General features: G+C 32.0%; 1 protein-coding gene across 3 annotated transcripts in view; it reads right to left on the bottom strand.

The window, feature by feature from the left end:
* LOC126734519 (peripheral plasma membrane protein CASK) overlaps positions 1-18,635 on the bottom strand; it is a 681,912-nt gene that overhangs the window by 418,494 nt on the left and 244,783 nt on the right. The window lies entirely within an intron of this gene.

Here is an 18,635-nt window from a genome sequence, read left to right on the forward strand (position 1 = left end):
TTTGTTGAACCTGTCATTTAGTTTCAGCGACCATCTGAAATAACTATGGTGATATTTTGACCTTTATCTATCTTCTGTAGTTTCTTCAGATTTCAAATCCAGAAGTAAAAGTTCTTAATAGGATAGAATTGTAGACAAGGGGCTTAATTTGTAAACCAAGACCGTGCTTAATGTAAACTCATTTCGGCTAAAGATAGTTCTCAAACATCTGATAGATGCTCCAGCATCTCAGTCGCTTCTGAATTTCAGCATCAATATTTGCATTTGATGAAAGGTAATTACCGACATATAAGAAGTATTCGTTGTTATATAGGGTTTGACCATTGACAGTTATCGCGAGAGCCGATGGTTTAGTGTGCAGAATATGTTGATACGCAAATTACGGTATTTATTAGTATTCAGCTTTAGCCCTATACTGTTATATGCCCCATTAGACGCATTAGAAATCAACTGCAAATCTTCCTCGGTGTTTGCTAGGACGACATTTTCAAAGATATATTGAAGGTCAACGACTCAGGCAGACTGAAATTTAGTCTTGCCCTGAAGTCTGCGAATGTCATTGATTCTAAATAAAACTTCTATCTTAAAAGGTAATAGCACTTAATCAATTTTGATAATATACAGGGTGGGCTATTTTAATATATGCACCCAAATTGCTTAAAAAGAAAGCAAGATACAGAAAATGACGTATATCTGTGGAAGTCGTTTTGACCTTGAGGTCGTTTTCAAGGTCAATTTAAGGTCAGAGTAATTTTTTTTAATTATTCGAAAAGTGTGGAAAATTTTGTGCTTATATGAGGCGTTCAGAGCTAATGTGGATCAAGTCCAAAATTTCAAAAAATGGGTTTAGTATACAATAATACCCAATAAAAGTGTATCTTTTCAGTGCCACAGTAAATCAAGTCCCTACTGCCGTAGTTTGCCAACAGAAGCCAGTAGTTTTCTTTGGTTCTGAAAAAAATTAATAAAATTTCAGAGCCAAAGTCCAAACTCATTAGAATCGTAGCACGTGGTAATTGTTTGTGTACTTGTTTACGTGTGTTCCTGTGTAAAAAGTGACTATAATGGATTCAGATACATCATTTATGGACTTTTCTGATTCATCCTCTGATTATGAGCCCCCAGAAAACGAATATTCGACGTCAGAATCTGAAGGTATAGTAAAATAATGTAGTTTATTTAGTATAATTACAAATTCTAACCTAACCTTAATTGAATGTATACATTATACAGGCCTGTAGTAATATTATTGTAGTGGTATATTTGTCGGCAACATTTTCTTTCACGGTATTTTTAAAATTTTTATGTTTCCAAGTTTAAAATTATTCCGAAATAAGATTAAAATTATTATTCCTTATTTCTGTTAGCAAAAAATGGCAAAAGTGTTTTTTGTTTTATTTTTATTTCGTTTGTAACATATAAATAAAACCTGTTAATCAACTATTTTATTTATGTGTTACAAAAAGTAGAGTGAACCAAAAGTTTATTTTAAGATAAATTGAACACAGTATATAATGCTTTTCTTTTCTTTCTAGATAACTCTCACTCAAACCAGACGGAACCAGTGACAGCCTCTGCACCTCTTCCTGGACCAAGTAGACAAAATCATGAAGGCGACCCTGCAAAGAAGGAGAGAGGTAGAAAGCGAAGAAAAATGAAAACGCTTGGAAAAAAAGAAAAAGACAGCAACTAAGAAATAGTGGACTCGCCTTTAACTCAGTAAAAGGCAAAGCGATAGCAAAAAAACTTTAAAAACTCACCCTGCCATTGCAAAAAAAGATGTAATGAGAAATGCACAGAGGAACAGAGGAAGTGCATATTCGAATCATTTTGGAAGTTAGGGGACTTCAGCAAACAAAATGTATATATCAGGAGTTCTGTTTTGAGTCAAAGAGTAAAGCGTAAGCGAATACGAGATGGAAGTGCTAGTGAAAAAGGTGTCTGCTACAGTTATGTTTTAAGAGACGGTGCAAATTCTCAAATAGTGTGCAAGAAATATTTTTTGGAAACTCTTCAGCTTAGTCATGGAAGAGTTTACAGGTGCATTTCAAAGCCTGAAGTTCACGCCGTTATCGATTCACGCGGGAAAGGTGTTCCAAAGAATAAACTTGATGATACCGATATAGTAGCACATATCAACTCTTTTCCTGACTATCAGAGCCATTACAGCAGGAAAAAAAATCCGAAAAGGAAATACATATATTCATCCTGATTTAAATATAAGAAAATTATATGACTTGTATGTTGAGAAATGCAATAGCGAAGGGAAGCAAGCTTTGAAACAAAAGTTTTACTATCACGTTTTTTCTACTAAATTTAACTTACATTTCAAAGTTTCTGCAAAAGATACCTATAGTAGATGTGATGAATTTCAATTGAAGATAGAAGCTTCTACTGATGATCCAGAACGGCGTAGTCAATTTGAACTTGAAAAGAAATTGCACTTGGCTAAAGCTCTACAAGCCAGAGACTCTCTTAAAACTGATAAAGCCTCTGCATTAAATACCTGTTATGTTGCAACATTCGATCTTCAATAGGCTCTCTCATATCCAAAATTAACTACATCAAAAGCATACTATAAACGGAATATGTATGTATACAATTTTGGAATCCATTCTTTTAACAAAAATAATGGATACATGCACTTATGGGACGAGACAGAAGAAGGGAGAGGATCACAAGAGGTAGTGTCTATGCTTGCAAAACATATTAGGGAGGAGACCAAACATCATTCCCATGTAATTCTTTACTCGGATTCGTGTACTGGCCAAAATCGAAATATTAAAGTGGCCTCTACATTGTTGAACTTGGTCCTAGATCCTCAGTTAAGCATTAAAACAATTGATCATAAATTTTTGATTTCTGGTCACTCATTTCTTCCTAATGATCAAGATTTTGGAGTAATTGAATCAGCGTCACGAAAGTGTATCCAAATTTTTACACCTGAGGACTGGCTACAAGTTGTCAAGAAAGCAAAGTCAAAGAAGCCTTTTGTAGTTATCAAAGTAAATACATCCAATATTTTAACAACTAAAAACCTTGAACAAATGTTAGTTAATAAGAAGAAAACTGACGCAGGTGGTCCCGTAAAATAGCTAGAAATGAGGTGGATGAGTGTTAGAGCGGGAGAAACCTTGGACACTGCAGTTCAAAAATACTTTTAATCTAGATGTTGCTTTCTCAAAAGTAACCATGTCGACGAAAAATTCTAAATTTAGTGAGACCCAAGATCCGTTATACAAAACTGCCAGAGTGGTCACCGAGGCAAAGAAAAAAGATATGTTGTCCCTTTTACCATTTCTTCCACCCAATACCCATGCACATTTTAAAAACCTACGAACAGAGAAACAAACTAGATCACAAACTGGTTTGAATGAGGAAAATATTGCAGAATCAGATGATGATGAACCTATATATTATCTTCAATGAAGTCTGATTAAACTTTCAGTGATATTTTTATATGCTGGCTAAAAAGTAATAATACATTTGATTTTTCATTGTGTTTTTTATTTCATTTATCTTTTGTCAGAAACATTTCAGAGCCAAGGTGGATCAAGTCCAATCATTTCTAATTAAAAGTGTATTATCACCTTTTATTCCTAATTTTGAATTTTCAAGCCATGATGAACAGTTAAGTTAGTCTTCATAACACAATTCTAAAAAGAAAAATCTCATTTAACTCTCTCTGAGGAGTCACTTGTGTAATATAACTTTAACTCAATTTATCTCAAAACTATGAATTATGGATTTGATCCACTTTAGCTCTGAACGCTTCATACAGCAAACTTTGTAATCTGCAATCAAAGTCAAATTACAAAAAGCTGTTTATTAATGTTTTTTTTTTATTAAACATTTAAAAAATACTTTAGCAGGTGGACCAGAAATGCTTAAATAACCTTAATCATCTTGACCTTGAGGTCAATTATTACGATAATTTTCAAATTGGAGTGATTTCACTCATTCGGAAACAACGACGTGGACGTAGTAAGTTCTGTTTACTTTGGATTGCTTAATTAGCATGAGTCTCCTTGCCTCTCACGATGTGGTACGTATGGGAAAAGAGTAAAATCAAGGTGAAATTATAAAAAACTGCTATTTAGACAATTTTGGCACTAAAATTATGCTGGTTGGATTGAACGAGAAGGTCCGATTAATTGGCCCGCAAACTCACCCGATATGACCTCACCAGATTTTTATTTTTGAAGTTATTTGAAGAATGTTATGTAACAACAATAATCTACGACGAGAGACAACATATAAGATCGGATTCGTGTAGCATGCATTGAGGTTCCAAGATAAACTTCGTTAAGCGTTGATTCTGTCTTTAAGTAAATAGAGGCAACTTTGAACAGTTGCTTCGTAGTTAAATTCGTGAGAGGCAAGGCAAGTCACGCTAATCAAGCACGCCTAAGAAAACAGAACTTACTAGGTCCACGTCATTATTTCCGAATGAATGAAATTCCTTCAACCTGAAAATTACCTTGATAATTGGCCTTAAGATCAAGATGGTTAAGGGCATTTAAACATTTCTGCTTGATCCACCTGTTAAAGTATTTTTAATTAATTAAAACAGAAACAGTAATAAATACCTTTTTGTTCTTTGACCTCAAGGTTAAGATAACAAAGTTTAAAATTTTATGCCTTTATTATATTTTTTTTATAGTTATACCTATTTAATTAAAGGATTTGGAAAATGACTAGTCGCACTTATATTAGAAGCCCTCGATATGGCTATCCCTCGTCTTAACAATATAAGATTTTGGTTATTTCTCCCATTTTCAACTCTTCTAATTATAAAAGAATCGAAGAAAAGAGGCAGGAACAGGGTGAACAGTTTACCCTCTACTTTCCTCAAATTTAGCCCATGAAGGAGTTTTGAATAATTTATTTCACCAGTTTTAAATATAAAAGCTTAAAAAATAAGAATAGAACAAATACCATTATTTGCATGATCTGTAAAAATCTCAGCAACTTTACCATTAATCTCTCTACTAGTTTTAGCAGGAGCTACTACCATATTATTAACTGACCGTAATATTAATACATCTTTTTTGATCTATCCGGAGGAGGAGACCCTATTCTTTACCAACACCTATTTTGATTTTTTGGACATCCGGAAGTACATATTTTAAATTTACCTGGATTCGGAATAATTTCTTATAATACTAATCAAGAAAGAGATAAAAAAAGGAAGCCGTTGGAGTATTAGGAATGATTTATGCTATATTATCTGCTATTGGATTACTTAGATTTATTGTGTGAGTACATCATATATTTTTTATTGGAATAGGTGTTGACACACGAGTATGCTTTACATCAGCAATTATAGTAATTGCTATTCCCATAGGAATTAAAATTTTTAGTTGACTAACAACTTTCTATGGAGCATACATTTTTTTTAAATCTATCTACTTATGAGCTTCACGATTTATTTTTTTTATAAACGTAACGAATATATAAACGTTAAGTTTTCCGCCCTTTTTAAACCAGCTACAAAAAATAGGGATTCCCATTAAAAAAAATTACTCTGACTTAACTTTGAAAAATGGTCTCATGATCAAAATGACCTCCAAAGATACATGTCCTTTTGTATCCCGAATAACTTGGTCTTAAACAATTCGGGTGCATATGTTAAAATGTCCCACCTAGTATATTTGGTATAGTACAATTAATAATTTTTATAGAAAATAATTTCTTCAACTCAACGACTTATTTTTTTTTAATTAAACGTAGCTGAAATTTTTTCTTATTACTTTTCTTAAGTACCTCATAAAATTTAAATTTTATTAGTCATAACATTTAGTATAACTAAAATAAGTTTAACGACAATGGCATACGGATAAATTTAATAAAACCTCTATAAAATTTCCTATTTAAGTTTTATGTCAGTAACATACTTTACATCATTTTATTTTTATTTCTTAAGACTCTTTTCATCATAAACTTTGCACAGCTTCCAAAAATTTAAAACCGCCCTATTTGCAAGATAAAACATATTTCGTTTTATTGCATTGATAGCAGAAACCAGCGTATATCAATATAAACATCTCATATAATTTTATGTTAACAGCTTAGCTATTTGCAGTCGGAAGATTAAATTTAAGCGTATTCGTATTCTACATACGAGAGAAATAAAGCCCAGACTAGCGTTAGCGTAAAAAAATTAGTTTGAGAAATTTTATAGGGCGTAGAGGGTTATTCGAGTAGAGAAGACAGCGTCAGGTTGGGCCTTAAGGATGTGACGAATTTACGAGAGCTTTTCCGAGGAGCTTGAATCCAATTTTGAATATGAAAAATGGGAAGCACATGCATGGACATAAGCGCTGCAGTATTTCCAAGTTAGAAGAGGATTGAAATATCAAAAGCATCAGAGTTATATCGATTCTTTTTTACTATACTTGATACAGTACAATTTTATTCAATGTGCTTAAAACTGGCGTTTAGTCACAACAGCGTTAAATTATGTATGTAGGTTTCCAAGGGTTTAATTATGTTTTACGTTTTTATTATAAATAAGTTTTAAATATTATGTATCATTTCTTTCTCAAATTAATTTTATTGGTTTAACAAGATTAGATATTCTACTTAATATAATCACTTGTATTTAAAACAGAAGTAGCTTACACTTTTTTAATATCTACCACCTTCAAAAATACATTGAACAAAGTGTTTACGAAAAAGCTATTTTTATTTTTATCGTAATTTTACTTTTCTGTTATTACCAAAATCACTTCGATTGAATTTTAATTTTTTCGACAATTGGGATCACTACATTTGACAAATATGATTTTTCTGTTATTTTTCATGATATCTTATAAACTACCAGGAAAAATATTAAATTTTATATCTTAAAATTGTAATTTTTGGTAGATTTGGTGAACTCTATTATATTAGCGTTTAGGATAAGGTGTTTACTTACCATAAAACCTAGAATATTTAGGGCACACTAAACTGTGTGTTGGTAGATTTGGTAATGGGTCTATTAAGCTCTCGAAAACTGTTTGATTGAAAAATAATAAATCAGGTAAAGTTTTAGGTAATGCTGATTGTATAAAAAATCCGAAGAGTGACACGAAGGATGAATTAATAGTGATTAGGCAAAACTGATTTGTCCTAGTTTACATACAGTCTCTTCACAAAACTCAACGTGTTTACAAACATGTTTAGTATTTTTTATTATTTACTTGTTATTAAATGTCAAACTTTCATGGCATTCCAAGTTACAGAGAATGTATTTTTTCTTGCAGAGGCGTTAATTTAACACACACTTCTTGGTGCCACGACCTTAGAACATTAAATGCCTTAGAACATTAAATAAAATACAATAGGTGAATAATATATTAAATACAATGTTCTAAGGCTACGACACTTAAAGAAATCTGGTCTGTTCCAACTGAATGTTTGAACGCTGCAATTCTTAACGAGAAAAACTTAAAAAAAAGTAAAAATTAAACTTAAGTAAACTTTTGTTGACTTCTTCTTCCAATAAGAACTTTTGTGCGCAGATATCAAATTTATTTCTGAAACGAAAATATTTAATTAAACCAAAATAAAAACAGCAACAAAATAAATAATTAAGTATGTACAATATAATCTTTGTAAGAATGTAAGATCCTAATAAGATTACGACTAAATCTTATAAAATCCATCATCAGATGCCAAGTACAACTTCAATAACGTTCTGAAGATCTCGGTTAGCCCTCTCTATATAAGGAGCAGGTATTACGAGATTATCTCCAACTTTCGCTATGGATGCGACTTGTGAAAGGTTGCTTTTATCTTTTTGGCTTATTTTTCAAGGCTCTACGCACCCTTTGAATATGCTTCCAAATTATTTTATCCATGTCATTGGCTCCATTCCCATCTTTGTCTCTATCAGTATTTTTGTATTCATCACTGCCTTAATTTTCATGTTCATCCATGTTTTTCCCATCAAAATGTCAAAGATCGTCCTCATCTTCAAACTCCTTTAGCAGCTCCGAAGGAAATAAAATATTAGAGAGGCCATCCTTAGGTTCGTCACCAAACATTGCCTTAAAAGTTGATTGTTTCATTCCAGAATGAAATGCCCGATTTTTTCATAAACTGTTAGACCCTTACCCTTTTTATACCCTGATCTTTGATTTTGACTATGTCGTGGTTTCCTATGCACGATTTAGAGCTCTGGCAACAAGCTTGTCACTTCTAAAATTACACGATTCACAAATCTCGGCCATTATCAGCTTGTAAAATGTATGGAGCCTGGAAAGTTAAAAATATATAATTTAAATGGTAGGCTACCTCTTCAGCTCTCATACTTTCCAATGGACGAAGCAAAATCAATTTTGTCACGTGGTTCTGATATACCAGTATGAATTTAAGCCTATGGTTATGTCTAGAAGTCTAGAAGTCAATAGGATCGACTTGGCATCGGCTATTCATAGAAAAATTCGAATGCAAAATCGGTTTGGAGATAAGTACTTTTTTTTATCACTTTTGATTTCGTCATTTATTTTGTGATATTCGCAAACTTTTCAGCCAACATTCTGTCAGGACCACCATCTCCCACTGCTATGTGAGCTACGTCAATAACGTTATATTATATAACTCATCTACGTTGAGATAATACTGATATCATTTGTATTTACTTCATTTTGAGCGGTCACTTCCTTTCAACTTCTGACATCCACCACATTAAATCTTTTCAGTCTTCTTTGTTTCAAGGGTAGTTCCTTTTTTGTTTTTTAGTCTCTTCCACTTGCAGTATAAGTGCCATATTTTTCCTTTCCTAAAACATTCAAATGAGGTGATTTTAAAACCTCTACCACAATTCTTTGCCTCTACTCTTTTTGACCTACGTGCCCACTTGATCAAGCCTTATCTATGATAACGAGATAAAAAATAGACTATTTAGATTCATAAAAAATGTCTAAAAATGTCCAGCTTATGGACAATACGCTACGATTTTACATTAAGACAAATGCTCCAAAGCAGTCAAGGTACACGTGTAAACTAAATGCTTATAATCCACGAGCCAAAGCCGAGCAGCTACCTTTTAACGAGTTCAGATTACTAAAATGGTGGTCCAAACTAGTTTAGACTAGGAAAAATCAGTTTTTTCAAGCTATAATTAATTTATTTCAGGAAAAAATTAGTTTATCCTAAAATCGTGTTTGTCCGGTAACATATACAATCACAAGTGTCTTTTCACTGGTGACTTAATTTTTTTCGGTTTTTGAAATGACTTAAAAAAATGAACTAGCAAACATTTTGAATTATCCTATGCCTCCTTATATATTTTTCAGAAAAAAAATTTAAAAATTTAAAAATTAAAAAAAAATTTTAAATAAAAATATATACTTATATTGAACAAGTAGTCCATTCTTGCAGTGGAGTTAATAGGTCAATGAATAACTAAAGATTCTTCGGTCATCCACTAAATTTATTTAAAAAATATTAATCCGACATGTTTCGGACATATAACATGTCCGATATGAACTGAGAACTCTCGAGTTATTGTTTACTAAACAATTATCGTATTGTCGTAATAATGTAATTTTAAAGTTCTTGTAAATCCATGCTTGGTACCATTCTTATGTATCTTAATTCCTTTTAACCTTATCTGAGGCACTAGATCTGTAAGATGTATTGATGGAACCTCTTAATTTGTTATTCCTGATGATGGACATGTTATATGTTCGAAACATGTCGGATTAATATTTTTGAAATAAATATAGTGGAAGATGATCGAAGTATCTTTAGTTATCCATTGATATACTTATAATTTTTTTTTGTTGTTTGAAAACATTTTTAGGACTCTTATTAGGTTTTCTTATTAATATTATCAGGTTTTCTGTAACATTTCAGTTTTTCTTTCTGCGATATTATACATAAAAAAGGCGTTGACATCTCTAAATAAGATAAATTGCTCTCTTTTCCCACAATTAAAAACATCATAAATTAAACTTATAAATAAGTCATACCAACATTTTTCTTTTTCTTTTTAGGAAACAAAAATCAAATTGTTGCGAGTATGGTGGTTTTAAGTCAAAGTATTACGTTACATTAAAAGAAATAATGGCTGTCAGTATATTATTTTCCTTAAAGCAAGGCAATTATTAATTAAAAGCAAATCTTCTTTGGAATGTTTATTAGAATTGAAATTTGATACTAGATGTCTATTACAGTATAGGATAAATCACTTTGTTTTTTCTTAAAATTTAATTTAGATTTTCAAATTGTGCGTATTTTAAATATCATTGTTCTTTTACAATATTTTCCTGAGATCACTTTTGTTGGAATTTCTGCATTGAATTAAATTTATCTTAATCCAAAATATCCAAAATATGCGTCATTAAATCTAAAGATGCTGCATACAAAATACACCATTACGATAACAGTAAACAAGTAACTACTTATTTTCTAGATTCTTTTTTGTATTTATCGTTTATCTAAAATATTGTTATTTAGTGAAAACTTTTACTTAACATAGTTACAACACAAGAAAAAACCCAACCTCGAATAATGTGAACTAATTTGTGGGGATTGCGTTTAAACTACTTTGTATGCGTCATTGCCAACTTAAGTCTGTGGCATTTTAAAAAATCGTTCAGTTAAAAATAAGTTCTGTTGCCTAAAACGCCTTTAAAATACAGACAAATAGTTTTTAATTTTTCTAAAAAGGCAAAGCGGGCAAAATGCTATTTATCTCCATCAAGTTTTGCGGGTAAGTTTATCTTTGTGCAAAACTTTATCACTCTAATGGACTGTTTCGACAGCAAGGTAGAAAGGTGGAGTTAGTTGAGTCAAATTAAGAGATTTGTGAAAAGATTTGCATAAATTGTCTTTAATGTGATTCAATATAGTCGATTTTGTTTAATTCCTTAACTAGTCATGAATGACAGTGCCCATTTAAATTATGCATACAACCCATTAAAGGAGAAATAAACTTTTCCGTTAGTGGGAACATTGAGTCTGAAAATATAAATAGGGAAGACTAAGCTTTTGAAAATTACTGGATGGGCATATTCACTTAAATGCTACATGAACCAAGCAATTAGTTTTAGCAACCTTTAAGTTGCCGACACGGCGATGTTGGGTCTGTATTTGCAATTATGCATATCAGTTTAAATTCGACGAGTAGTAGGATAAGCTCTTAATTTCCTGGTTAGTATCATATTATTTATTATATGGATAATCAATAATTCCTTACATTTAATTTAAGTGCTATGAATTTGGCTTAATATGGAAAACTCTTATAAGTAATATTTGTTATGCCTGTTCTGTCTTATAGAAAAAAAAATGCTCAGTGACCGAATGTTAGCAATGTGTCACTTTTTATCTTGCTTTTTTATGGCTTTCACCCTCGTTACATAATAATGTAGGTATGTAATCTTTCGAATGACTTTTTTACGTTCAAAAATTTAACATTCTATATTTTCTTAGTAAGTTTATAAGGTATCTACTATTTCTTAGCTGGATCTACAGTTTATAGAGTAAGTAAATGTGATTTTTGTTCATATTATGTATTTTTTATAGAAATTCTCATTATTTAACATGTCAAAGACAAATTTAATAAAAACAACTCATTACTGGAAATTTACTTTCACGACTAATTTTTAAATTATAATGATGGATGTATATAATACTGTACATCAAATATATTTTCATGATATTTTAATTTTTATCTGGATGAATTCATTTACCTACTCATTAATGAGGTCTGAATACTGATTTTTCGGAAGTTAAAAAATCTCTAGGTGGTCTTCTGTCTAAGCCCTGGTAATAGATAAATAAGACTTAAAGACTTTTTAGATTGAAATGCTCTGTTTCAGAAAGGCTTTTTCGATTAAAAAGGATACAAAACTAAGAATCTTTTAAGTTCACTAGCTGTTAAGTGAATTTTTAACAAATGTTTAAACCTAATTATTAACACGACATTATTCATGTATATAAAAAAAATGCAAAAAAAACTGACTTGCGTGGGTTTATAAGACAATATTTTTCATGGAAATAATATTGTTTGCTAGCTCAGTTTGCAGCAAAACAGTAATTTGTATGTGGTATTGATTTCAAGCGCATACGTACAGGCACAATGCTGAATGCTCTGGTGGTCCATCTGAACCTATTACTACCGAAAACAGGAAAAAAAACTCAAAACCATCATGTATACTCGCAAAATTAAATTGGGTGGGATAGCTGATACCCTGAAGACCTTATATCATTTTGCATGAATATTTGTATGCTATCAAAAGCCTTCTTTTGGAAATGTAGTAATGGCACAGATTTACAGAATACCAGATGCGAAAGATCGCGGATATAAGCTCCCGATATTCGATGCTCTTAAAAAGGATGATTTGGACTGGCCGCACCAATGCATTTTTAAGTTTTTTTTGTAGGGATAGATGTTCTGCACTATAATTTCGCTGGGATATTATAATGTATTTATAATGTCAAAATAGAAATAGGCTTAAATAAAACAGAATGTAAGGGTTCTTGAGTACATTTTTATTTCATTTAACAGATTTAAGGATCTTATTTAATAAAACATTAAAAATGAAACAAAATTTTTAATTTTCTTTTAGTTTTATCTGATTTATCGACAGATGATAAACCTCTGTTGGCAAATTTTAAAGTAAAAAAATATTTTAAGTCGTATAAATAATTTTATTAAATACTGGAAAGGAAAGTTATCGCATGGGTGAGTAAAATTAATGCTTTTCATTATCTCGAAATATTAACTTATTAACTCATCTTTTGGAAATCTAAATAACATCGTTCCTCCACCACTATGGCTGGAACAATAAAGATATACACACTTATACCCCCCCATTTCAACAAAAATAATACTAAAAAAATATTTAAAAAAATACAAATATATTATTTCAATTTAATTATTAATCATAAACACGCGTACTACGCAAAGAAAATTAGAAGCACGCGGCGCGGAGGCTTGCTTAAATTAAACCCCTTGCCACCGTACTAGGCGGGTGATGGAAATCCATCACCCAGGAGGCATGTCTGAAGTCTGGTGCTCGCAAGCGTATTTTCGATCAGTTTCGCATCTGTATTCTGTAAATCTGTGGTAATGGAACAAAAATAAAAATGCGTCCATGATTAGGCATCGGTATTTGGCAATAAATAAATCATGAAGGATCAATGGTTTATTTAATATTAAATACCAGACCCTAGATACATACCTATATCGTTCTAGAAGAAAGACATTGAATAATTAGAAGGATGTTCGTATAAATTTATCACAAAAGATTAATTTACCTTTTAGAAGCAAATAATTAAGGGACTTAAATAATCAATTTTAAATAGTTTTTACATTTTTTCTACAAGCTTATTATGTCTAAAAAATAATTTTCAAGCGTGAATTTTAGTTCAGACACTATCTCTTTCCCACACGACGTGCAGAAGTTTTTTTTAAAGTTGCCATAGTCAAGAATAACCCTAATATTATGTATTCATTGACTTTATAAAAAATTAATTTTCGGAGATTTTTAATTACAAAAAATGGAAATGGACAAATAGGGGCTTTCGAACAGTATATTGAAAGCTGCGGCGTTAGCTGTAAGCCAACCTGAAACTCCTTCCTGTGATTTCCAGACAGAGGTACGAAAAACGAGAGAACGACAAATTAAAAAAAAAGTTTTGCTGGACTATTTTTTAGAACTAAGTAAAATTATGAAGCTCATTACTTTTTGGTCCCGATTCTATTTGAAAATTTCAATTTTGGATAATTCTACGGTCTAATAACATCAAGAAAAGCAGTCAGTTGAGTTTCCCCAAAGAAAGCCAAAGCCTTTGATAAAGAGGATGGTGCCAAAATTATAGAAACTTTAAATGATGTTAATTTAATAATTAAAGTAGCCACTAGCTTTGGAGTAGCAGAAGCTTGCGGAAGAGTATAACTCACAAATATAACATTAGGTAGAGGAGGACCTTAAACGAGAAAAGGCAGTACATTAAGATAAATATATATTTTAAGATCTATCGCTGTATATTTTAAGATCTTCAAAAATACTTCACTACCATTTTTTTACAATTTAAACATGCAAAGTGCAGTACTTGTGATCTAGGAATCAGTTTATATGAACAAACAACGCATACCCGAAGTATCTTAGACAAGACACTGACCTGAGGCCCTACAGAATACGGCTGCGAGCAAGAAATATCATCTTCCATAAGATATGCGGTACCTCATAGAGATCTACCGCTGAAACATTAGGAACCTCAGCACTTGGGCTAATTTACTCAACTGCAGAGTACGTCACACTTATCTGGCTCAACAGTGTGCACCTTCAAAAAGTGAACGTACATCTGAACAAGACAGAAAAAGACGATAGGTAGCAGAACATGAAGATCGATCCTCTCCCCAAATGCTTACCAATACGGAGCCATATAGACCCTCCAGATCTCCGACGCAAAGTAGCCCTTTTCGAAAATATAAGCATATAAAGGCAACCCTTGACTATATATCAGGTTATGAATAAATCATGCAGAAACAACCTATGATCCAGAAGACGAATTATAAGAAGTGCTAAGGATCTGCTTACCTCACAGTTCGATCTCATAGACTACTGGAAGCTGAAATGAACAGATAACTGCCCCCTTAAGGTAGAAACCTTTCCTACATAAAGATGAAACCACCCACCTTCGAACAGCCCCATAAAATGTAAACATGACTTAATAGAATTCGCACTAACCATGGTATATGCGCAGAATCATTATACAAGTGAGACAGCGAGCAATCTACAAGTTGTAATTGTGAACCAGAAAAGCAAACGTAAATAGCCAGAAAATATTGTACATTTGGTGGTCAGCTGGTGGAAATCTACCACTCTTGATACGTAAAATATTCTGAAATAAAAGAAAGAATCTATGCAACAAAATTATCAACATAAGAAGCCTTAACTCGAAAATCAGGAAGTACGCTCATCAAATGTTAATCAGATGCTGCTCCAACATTCAGTAGAGACAGAAACCTTTTAGCTATACAGGGTTACTGGTAATTCGATACATTCCTTTGGAGATGTGATAGGGGAGGGGGTAAAAAGTAAATTGAACCCTAATATTATGTATTATGCAAAAGTTGATATGCAAAAGTCGACATATCTAATTTTTTCTGTTTTTCTTCAAAATGTAGACCTTAGTGGTTTAAAAGGCAGTTTCCAGAAAATCCGCTGTATTTTTTTTTTAACTTTTTAGGCAAAATACATGCTCAACACAATAGTGTTACATTTGTAATGGCAAAAGTCCCGCAAATAGTTGTAACCATAGGTAAATTCTCGATGCAAAGTGTAATTTTTTTTTCTTAAATAAAATACTACACTTTCTAGTGGATATTTTTTGAAAAAAAATTATGCTACATTCTTCAAAATTTACGTAAAACTTTCTTATTATCTAAGCTAGCTCACAGGATACAAATGCTTAAAAGTTAGGTGACATGGTTTTGTATTTTTATTATAAATTGTTAAGTAACGCATTTATCAGTATTTACCTTGCATCGAGAATTTACCTATGGTTACAACTATTTACGGGACTTTTGCCATTACAAACGTAACACTATTGTGTTGAGCATGTATTTTGCCTAAAAAGTTAAAAAAATATACAGCAAATTTTCTGGAAACTGCGTTTTAAACCACTAAGGTCTACATTTTGAAGAAAAACAGAAAAAATTAAATAGGTCGAAAACTATCAACTTTTGCATAATACATATTAGGGTTCAATTTACTTCTTACCCCCTCCCCTATCACATCTCCAAAGGAATGTATCGAATTACCAGTAATCCTGTATAGCAACACTTTAATTTGGCAGTTATCTTACAAAATGCAATAAAGTGTATTTTTAATATGTATGTTAATATTAAATAAAATTTGTGTAAAATAAAATTAAAAAAAAGTTTCTGTTTATGCTTATACTTTGGAAAAAAAATCTTGATACTGACCCTTATTTTTAATTAAAAGATGGACTATCAACAGGTTTTTACGTAGAGATTAGGCCACTGCTGATCGTTATTTTTATTCAAAAACTTTATAAGGTAAAGGTTTAATTTATAAGTTTTCGTAAATTTTACTAAGTCGATGCTGAACTTTGTGTAACTTTTGAGTTATACGTTCAAGCGGTAAATAAAACCACTTAAAAATATAAAGTTAGTTTCAGGATGTCCTACAAAACTTGATGTGATTTCTTTTTAGATTAGGCCATATTAATAATTAGGTAGTAAAAATCTGGACTAAAAAGATATGCTTTGAAGAGTAATTATATTTTCATATAGAATAAACCCTCGTTAAAGCCAGGTTATTATAACATGTGCTATGTTGTTGTTGTAGCTTTCTTAATCTTAAGCAGGTAAATAGCTTGTCAAATTGGTTTGGTGCATTTCTTGATCTGTTTTTCTCAAGTTTGTATATTAAAGTCATAATACAGGGTGTTTGCATGGTGAGTAGCCAAACGGAAATGGTGAATAGGTAAGGTTACTGGCTATTTAAAACGCATAGTATTTTGTTGTTTTGTCTCAAATTTAAGGAGTAATATATTTTTTCCTTTTTCTATTAGATTTTCCCCCTTTTTTACTTTACCTTAAGTTTTTTTTAATTTTTAGCCAAAATGGCGCACAATTAATTTTATTTTAAAGACTAATTTTATCTCATTTAGATTTAGGTAATAACTGAGAAAAATATTTAAAGAGAAACTAATAGTGGAGTAACAAACTTCCTCAAATCAATAGAAAAAAAATGTTACGTAAACTTTACAATGGAAAACATAATAATAATAAAAGTGGGGTTTTAAAATGTGTTAAAAAACTTCTCTAGTTAATAATCTTTCTAACGATATGCCACATGTAAGAAAAATAATAAAATAACTTACGAAAAACAAATAAGTTTGTCTTCAAGGACGCGTAAACCAATTTCTTGAAAGCTACCTAATTGCGCAGGTATAAACTTATGCCTCTTTCTAACTCAGCTAAACCTGTTACGCTATAATCATTCGGCGACACTCCCTTTGTGCCTACCTTAAACTGTTACTTATCAGTAACCATAATACGAGTATTATTAATTCGAGACTTGTCTTTCTTCGCTACTTCACGTATTTTTAACTCCGCTCTACGCACATTGTTTTTGTTGTTCATTTTGTTAACTTTGTTTTATTGTTACTGTTGCCTACTATGGCTGGTGCCTTTACAAACGAGGAGTACGCCGATATCCTAATGACATATGGTAGAGCTGATGGAAATGTACAAAAAGCAAACAGAGTTTACCAAGAGCGTTTTCCCAATAGACGCCAACCTAATCGTCATACTTTTGAAACTTTAGACGCTTAAGAGAAACTGGTAGTCTAAATTGGCGTGAACCTGGAGTTGGCAGACAACGTAATGTTGCTGATGACGAACGAATTCTGGAAGCTTTTGACGAAGATCCCACAACAAGCATCTGGACTGTAGCTGCCAATCTAAACCTAAGTGTATGGAAGGTCTGGTCTGTTCTTCATGCCAATGGAGAGCATCCCTTTCATTACACTCCCGTGCAAGATCTTAAAGAAAATGACTACCAAAGACGCATTCAGTTTTGCTGCCTCCTGCAACATATGGACGCGGATAACCGCGATTTCTTGAAAAACATACTGTATACAGATGAATCCAAGTTTTCAAGGGAGGGAATTACCAACTTTCATAATTTGCATTATTGGGCTCCAAAAGAAGAAAACCCAAAAATGAAGAAAGTCGTGTCTTTTCAAAGGAAATTCTCAGTAAACGTTTGGGCAGGCCTAATTGGTAATACCCTTATTGGTCCACATTATTTACCGGATAATTTGAATGGAGATAATTATCTAGATATTTTATTACATGTGCCCGAACTCTTGAACGGGGTTCCAAATTTTATCAATGAAGAACAAATGACGTTACAACACGATGGGTGCCCAGCGCACGGGAGATTGGCTATCCGGAAGCACCTATACAATGCATTTCCCAATACTTGGATTGACAGAGATGGCCCTATCTCATGGCCTGCAAGATCACCGGACTTGACGCAGCTTGATTTTTACGTCTGGGGTCATGAAAAAGAACTTGTGTATTTCGAACCTATAAATACAAGGGAACAATTGATAGGAAACATGAATGACGCTGTTGTAATAATGAGACGGGAACTAATATTACAGTATACCACAAGAGAAATAAGAAAGCGACGTTACGCGTGTATTAAAAATATTGGCTATCAATTTGAGCAAGACTTATAAACGATTTGAAGTAAAAAATATGTTTTTTTTTTAATCAACCCATAAAGGAAAAGGTCATGGAAACGAAAGGACACGATAGGTTTAGCTGTTTTAGAACGGTGAAAGAGATAGCGCAACAGATTTAGCAGTGTTAGAAAGAGACATAAGTTTATACCTGCTCAATCAGGTTGCTTTTAAGAAATTGGTTCACGCGTCCTTGAAGACAAACTTATTTGTTTTTCGTAAGTTACCTAATTATTTTTGTTACATGTGGCACATCGTTAGAAAGACTATTAACTAGAGAAGTTTTTTACTCTACTATTAGTTTCTCTTTAAATAAAATTAATGGTGCGCCATTTTGGCCAAAAATTAAAAAAAAAATTGAAGGTTAAAGTAAAAAAAAACGAAGAAAATCTAATAAAAAAAGGAAAAAA

The sequence above is a fragment of the Anthonomus grandis genome, chromosome 3 (assembly GCF_022605725.1).
Source record: "Anthonomus grandis grandis chromosome 3, icAntGran1.3, whole genome shotgun sequence".
Lineage (NCBI taxonomy): Eukaryota > Metazoa > Arthropoda > Insecta > Coleoptera > Curculionidae > Anthonomus > Anthonomus grandis.